The sequence below is a fragment of the Capsicum annuum genome, chromosome 2 (genome assembly GCF_002878395.1).
Source record: "Capsicum annuum cultivar UCD-10X-F1 chromosome 2, UCD10Xv1.1, whole genome shotgun sequence".
In the NCBI taxonomy this organism is placed as follows: Eukaryota; Viridiplantae; Streptophyta; class Magnoliopsida; order Solanales; family Solanaceae; genus Capsicum; species Capsicum annuum.
Genome location: NC_061112.1, coordinates 82,532,652 through 82,540,131, shown reverse-complemented (window position 1 = coordinate 82,540,131; position 7,480 = coordinate 82,532,652). Strand labels below are relative to the sequence as shown.

Genomic DNA, 7,480 nt, shown 5'->3' with positions numbered 1-7,480 from the left:
TATTGTGTTTATGATGTGTTGTATTGCCTTATTGACTTGTCATCTATGTATTTGTTTTACCTTCCTTTACTTTTATTTGATGATCTTGTATCTACATGTTCTCTCTTGTTCTATTTATATGTGACATAATGTATACTTGTGTTTTATATCTTAGTGTGTTGTTGTAATATATGTGAGATATGTTAGAACTGTTAGTGCAAGCGGTGTGGGCCACCGTTGTGGGACATTTTTTGATTGTAGGTGATGTGCCCTTAGTGTATATTTTGTATGCTTTATTTGCTACTTTGCTTGGTCGGCCTATGATACCTACTGAGTACAAGTGGACCGTACTCATGCCTACTGCGCCCTTTCGATGCAGTTCCTAGCTCGAGTGCGCCTCAGCTTGCTTGACTTGGGTGATTGTTGGAGCTTCCAAGGTAGCGGTTAGACATTCATGCGTCTGAAGTTCAACTCTATATTTCTACAGTATTTATGTCTTTATTAGTATTCAGAGATAGATATTATTCATTTGTGGTTATTTCTCCGATGCATTTGACTCTTGGATTGTATTAGTAGTTCTTACACTATTGACACCTGGTTTTGGGCATGATTGGTATTTTTGATAAGCTCTTTCCACATTGTTATGATTACTTATATGGTTCGGCTTCATTCTTGAAACCTTACCGTGGGATATTTTTGTCTTTTCTTCTTTTCGTATCAGTTTGGGTGATAGATTTACTTGTCAAGATACGCCGCGACAAGTGTCATCATGACCGTCATTTTTGGGTAGTGACAAAATGACTAGTAGAAAGAGGTAGAAAATGAAATATAGAAGAGTTGTCATGAGTGAAGATCAAAGGCTTCTCCAAATGACTAAACAAAAAATTAGGAATAGGGAGGTTGCAGCTAGAACACATGAAATGAGATTGGTAAGCTAACAAAATGTTTCATACTATTAAATTTATGACTTTCTACTATCTCAACAATTCTATCACTTGGTCCCTCATTTTGTTTGTTTTTGTCTTATGTAGATATTTATATATGTTTATAAGGCTCGTGAAGCATATTTGAAGAGTCTCAACATTTGGAGCTTCTCATGGAGAACGATTACTTGAAAAAAACTGTTAAGGTAAAATTTATTAATCATTGATTTCATCACCATATTGTTATTTCAATTTGTATTCATTTCTTAAAGAACTTACACATAATTTTTTTTCTTTGTTAACCAATTTTTGAAAGACCATAACAGAGTGAATCTGCCGTTCTCGACAGAATGTTGTATCCTGTGGATTTAGTCGAGATGTGTTAAAGTTGGGTCAGAACCTTTGATAAGGTTCACAGTAACTATAAAGCATGTTGTCATGATAGTGCCGACAGAAGCAACTTTCTCCATTTCTACGAAAAGAAGCTATTTTTCTCAATATCTTTCTTAATTCTTTTAGATTTAGTAATGCTAGAGTTACTGTGATATCCTAGTTTTTCTTTATTTACTTGTGTAGGCTCTTTTCATATCTGTGAATTAGAAAGGTCCTAGAATTTGTTGTCGACTCTATTATGGTAGGAAACTAAACTTCTTCTCATACGCACACACAATGTTTTTTTTACATAAACACAAGTAGCTAAGCTTGTTGACATAGGAAGTAATGATATATAAACATATATAACTATAATAATATTTGCGCATAAAAAGCTACAACAATCTGTAGCAAAGATTCAAGAAAAGGGAATTATAAAAACAGCTGGTAACTGTAAAGAGCGGACTGAAATAGCTGTCGTTGAGTGAAATGTGTCACACTATTTTTTTTGGTAGGTTATACTGATGATCCTAATTCTCAAGACCAGCTGTCAGAATATAGTGGACGAGGCATCCAATATACCAACTCTCGTTTGCAGATGTATATGACAGCAAGATGCCCAAACAGTTTAAGATCAGAAAGGTTGTCTTTACTTGATAATAGTGCAACTTTATTGTGAGAAAAGTAACAGAAATATCGGTTAGTTTCAATTAAGGTAGAATAAGATGTTTACTCTACAACCACTACCAATGACTTATTTCGATAGACAATGCCAGCAAAACGACAACTGATGGCAAACAATTTAGCTGAGAGCAGCCAGAAGGTCTGATGGCTGACCGAGTAAGAGGAGCCTAGGCAGAGAAGCTTAATCAGTACTCAGCTTATACACAACACCCCACTACAATTAGTATCAAAACAATAACATGAAAGTTTCACTTGAGATAAAAGATCTATGGAAGCATTCATCATTGGATAAAGTTAAAATTCATACCTCAAAAGGTTAACATTATTGGAAATTTAGTCCAACATAGGTGGATTATTCGAGGTGTGTGCAAGCTAACCAGGATACCACAATTATTAAAATGTTTATTCTCATAGCCTAGGGTTAGTCTTTATTCAATTAATATGTACCAACCGTCAAAGAAATCAGTCTTCAGAAAATCTAACCTGCTATACAATTAGTGGCTCCTCTGTACAACTTAATGGCTTTGTCAAAATAGTAAAAAAGCTATTTCTGATACCATAAACTATGTATGTAAATTGCCTATCACCCACCTGTGAAGGACACAACATGGATAATCAACTTAGGATGGAGAAACTTATGAAAAATTGAAAGAACCAAAATGTACCATGAAAAGTTTTGATGATTCACAACCGAATTGCTTTTCAATTTATTCTGCTGTTTCAGCTAGCTTCTTCAACCCTAAAATATACAGATAAAGAAAGCAGCAATTATAAATAGCACCAACTCATACATATGCAAAATTTAGCAAGAACCATAATACTGTGCATTTAACAATTTCTCTACCAAGCTGAAGTGTGTTCCTGCTAACTGAAGATTTATCTTTACTTTAATGTAGCGTAACATGATTCTTACTAAAATATAATATGAAAATTCTTCAATGTTATTTCATCCTTTAATAGCATAAAGATAGAAGGATGATGAAATGGATGTATTAGCAGTTGCATTGGTCACTAATTCACTATTTTATGGTCTAACATTAACTCATTTTTTCTAAAACCTACTAAAAATAATGACTATTCTAACACAAAAATGACAATTTACACAGAAGTTTGGAAGGCAGAAAGTCGTATATAAATTGAAGGTAAGTTTTAAAGCACTAAATAGAGAAGGCCTACGTGAAATTAATTGAACTTCATTTGTGACTAATATGGACTTCAAATCAGCTTGTTGATGATATATCGTTCTTAAATTTGGAAGAGACACCATTGAGAGGTGTTAGGTGGAATATTTGGTGGTTGATGCTCTATAGATTATTATTCTGCTTTAAGTACAACAACAATACTTGCATTGGTTATTTATCCATATGATGCAGTGAAGCTACTTCACTACGTTCATGTGAACCTTCACTCAATATCACTAAATAAAATTGGATAATTTGAAGCGAACTGAAATAGAATTAAGCAAAAATTTAATATAATAATTGACCTTAAATTGCAGGGAGAAGGCAAAAGCTCTCAATGAAAACTTCAATGGCTGAAGTATTTAATATTTGCCCATGAATTTGAGATTAATAACGAATTTGCCATTGGTTGTTCCAAAACTCAGAAATTCTACTGTGGTAGAAGTGCGAGAAAGAAAAGATGATCCACATGTCTGCTTAAGGGCATTTTCTTCATGTTTGAGTGCCTTTTAGTCATTTCATAATTATCTTAGCTTTATTGTATGTCACATGTTACAAATGTGTCTTTCATGCACATCTTCTATCTTTTGAACAAAATTTTTTTGCATTAGTATTTTCTCTCAACACTCTTCATCTTCGGCTTCTACAATCACAAGGTAAGGTCTTTCTTTTATTTCTTTCTCCTCTTAAATCTTCTTTTCATCTTCTATTTTTCATTCTGTTTATGTCTGAGTAGATGTGTGAAATCTTATTTTTAGGTTTAGTTTAGTGGATTTGTAAAAATCTATGAAGAATTTGAATTGAAGATAAAGTTCTGATCTTAGATTTATTTCTATGGGCTTATGAAATCTATAGCGATACAAATTAGAGATGAAAGCTAACAAAAAAAAAAACAAAAAATGTGTTGTTCATTTTTCTTCCTGAATTTTGTTCTTAGATTTAGGTTTGTGGGTCTTTGAAATCTATGAAGAATTCGAATTGGAGATAAGTTTTGGTCTTAGATTAAACTTTGTGGATATATGAAATATATAGAGATTCGATTTAGAGATGAAAGTTAACAAAAATTATTTTGTTCATTCTTCTTTCGGGACTTCAATCAGTTCTTACATTTTAAACTAACACTTTTAGCGAATTGAATTATTTTGCCTGATACACAACCTCCATGGTGCTATTTTTCATATCCTTCACTTTTCCAACACTTACTTTACTGGGTATCAACTAAAAATGAAAAAACGACTAGAATTTTAATGAAAATACTCAATATTGACAAAATATAGAAGTGAAATTATTAAAATCCATGTCAGTATCTAAAGGAAAAATGCTTAAATGGTGCGGGTATGAGCTGGGATTGGGAAAAATTGCAAGAAACAGAGAGTAAATTGAGGAGTTAGAGTTTAGACATGAAAGAATTTAGGTGTTTGGAGCAATGCAAAGAAGATCTTATAATTGTAGTGGTAAATTTTTTCATAAAAAAAATTGAATCATCAAGTAACAACAATCATTGAAATTATGCACCGAATCCCCGTTAGCTAAATTGTTTATTTTCATCACCTACTTACAGGTTTCTGTGCATATCGTTCTGATTTGCTCTTTTGTGTTTTGATTATGTTCTTTCGTGTGCTGACGCTCTTTTAACTTTGGTAGGTACCATTATTTCGCTTTCTTTTAATTATCATCATTATCTCTGTTATAATCGTTTATAGTCCTTGTCCTGGAAATTCAGTGAGGAAAATTCTCAACAGAGAGGAAGTTTTTCTTTTAATGTTTTAATTAGAGTGACCTTTCAAAGAGACTTTTCCCTTCTTAAAGGGATGTCTCATTCTCCTTTAAAGGTGTCCATACTGCACTCTAAGGATGACATATGATTAACTAGCGCAGGAGACAGTTTGGCATTTCCTCGTTCAATCTCATATCGGTCAGTCGTCTTACTGTTGTCGAATAAGCTCTTAGAAAGCTGTGTGGGAAAGTAAAAGAATAACTCTTTGCTTAATAAAATATGGGGTCTAATTCTTCCTCTATTCTTATGTCATTCTTTTTCTTCAAAAAGACATTCTTGATAGACAAAAGAATAGCTCTTTGCTTAACAAAATGTTGGTGTCTAATTTTTCTCCTAATCTTATGTCTTCTTTGTTTTTTAAATATTGTTGTCCGTTACAGTACTGCAGGCGACTTGAAAAAAAAATTATACATTGGTTCTTTGGAACATTTGGGTGATGTTAAAAGCTTGGGTCAATAAGCTACATAAGGTATTTTTCTACTACAGCTATTGGGGTTCATTTGATTTTTATTTTGGTGAAGATAATGTAATAGGAAACACATAATTTCAATGTTAAATTTCTCCCATTTCGTTTATATATGCATTTGTTCATGTGTACCTTGACATATGTTTTATGGTAGATGATTGAAGACATTGTTTATATTTTATGTTAAATGATTGTTCTTAGCAACAAACTTGAACTTGGCAATTAAGAAGCGGATTGTATGATATCACATTCTATTGTTGATGACAAATACAACAAAGGACCATGATATTGTTTCTAAAGTGCTTAGTTTGAGGTCTAAATATGTGTTTGTGGACTTGTGGGTAGGCTATCAACTTGCTCACATATAAAGGTATCTTCTTTATGAGAGCTCTTTACCTCTTTATGTGTCATCGAAACTAATATAAATGATTTGAATGCACTATGTGTTTGAACTATTAAAACCAACTGAAGAACAAGTACTCTGTTCTTTGTTTTTGTTGCAATTAAGGAGCTGGGATCGACATCTTAACTTAGAGTCTGAGTTTTTTTCTAAGAGTATCTTGGACTAAGTTGTGTGGACTCTCCATATTCAATGCCACATCTGTGTCGGGTTATTAAAAAATACTCTACTTTTGAAGAATGTGACATACATCCATTGACATTTTTGAAGAGTCCGAGTAACATAGACCTTGGATATTTTTTCCCATCTAATGATGTAGGATGATTTTCAAGTTTTAGCTGCATAGACCTAGTGTTATGTTTGTCATCTTGATGTTTTAGTTTTGTTTCATGTGTTTTAATTTAGACGATGGAGAAGATAAATGAGCTAGCGATAAGCTGAGTGCAAAGCAAAATGTGACTACTACTAATTAGTTCTTGATGATAGTATGATTTGTTCTCCTTTTAGATCAGTAAATGTATGCCTAGGATTATTACATTTATGATAGTCTGATTTGGTCTCCTTTGATTTCGGACACAACGTTGATGTGTGATGTTGTAACTTAGCATTTATGTTTTGAATCTTGATTCTCATGGAAATTTCTTTTGTTTAGGGGATAAATTTTTCCTTTACCGTACCCTTACTTTCACTAACTTATAAAAAGGGCAGCCTGATGCACTAAAGCTACCGCTATGCGCAGTGTTCGGAGAAGGACCCCACTACAAGGGTGTATCATACGCAGCCTTATCTTGCATTTCTGCCAGAGGCTGTTTCCAAAGCTTGAACCCGTGACCTCCTTGGAAACAGCCTCTAACACTAACTTATGATTGATGTAATTAGTCAATCTTTATGGAATCGAAGTGTTTATAATTCAACTTTTCTTGTGAGTTTCAGGATTGTGGACATTCTTACACTACTCAACTAGTTCAACCAAGTAAACTTACTAATTAAGATCTGAATAAAGACAGAATTGAATTATATGTTCAGCTGGTCTTATCTGATGTATTTGACTTGTGCATGGGATTTTTGAATATATCTATGTAGATGTAGCTTTAAAAGGGGAAAAAAATGCATGGTTTATGGTTGTTGTAAAGTAATTTAATACCAATTAGTATTATAAAGAAACTTAAATATCAATGCTAGTCGTAGCTATAATTCAAAAGTTGGGCCTTGGGTCCGAGGGCAAATTTCATCTAGTATAAAGAAAGTATAGTTTTTTGAGGCCCTGGCTTAGAAATTTGATATTTTATAATTACATGATTTAAAATATGTAAAAAAGAAATTACACTTTGTCAAAAGGACGTAAATTTCCGCTAAATAAATGTGATGATTTAAATTTAGCTCTATACAAAATTAAGGAAAAAAGTTAAATTTGTTAAAATGAACCTCAAGAATCAATTAGTTCTTCCTATAAAATTTATGCTTAAAAATATTAATTTTCAATTAACAAAAAAGATATTCTTAAAATAATTTGATAATGATTGATACACTACCTTCATTTTTAACATTAGCAATAATTTTGGATTTCACTATTTGAAATATGTTATTAATATTTAATAAGCAGTGAATACAATTGCCCACAAAAAATTATATGCAATTCATAAAAAGTAAAAAAATAAATTACCTGAAAATTCTAATTGGTTCATCATTAATAAAATA

The 7,480-nt window shown here is 32.3% G+C and overlaps 2 long non-coding RNA genes across 5 annotated transcripts; one reads left to right on the top strand and one right to left on the bottom strand.

Annotated features, from left to right (window-relative positions):
• Positions 1-1,402: 1,402 nt before the first annotated feature.
• LOC124895890 lies at positions 1,403-3,578 on the bottom strand. Its single transcript, XR_007052013.1, has 3 exons — positions 3,445-3,578; positions 2,624-2,697; positions 1,403-2,549 (listed from the first exon to the last, which is right to left on the bottom strand). It is a non-coding gene; the product is annotated as an uncharacterized LOC124895890 (long non-coding RNA).
• Positions 3,579-3,657: 79 nt separating this feature from the next.
• On the top strand, positions 3,658-6,976 carry LOC107858672. Of its 4 annotated transcripts, XR_007052010.1 has the most exons (5): positions 3,664-3,795; positions 4,701-4,779; positions 4,972-5,054; positions 5,297-5,385; positions 6,435-6,976. It is a non-coding gene; the product is annotated as an uncharacterized LOC107858672 (long non-coding RNA). The 4 variants fall into 4 exon arrangements; XR_007052011.1 differs by lacking the exon at positions 4,972-5,054; XR_001671185.2 differs by lacking the exons at positions 4,701-4,779; positions 4,972-5,054 and having other exon boundaries at positions 3,658-3,795.
• Positions 6,977-7,480: the final 504 nt, after the last annotated feature.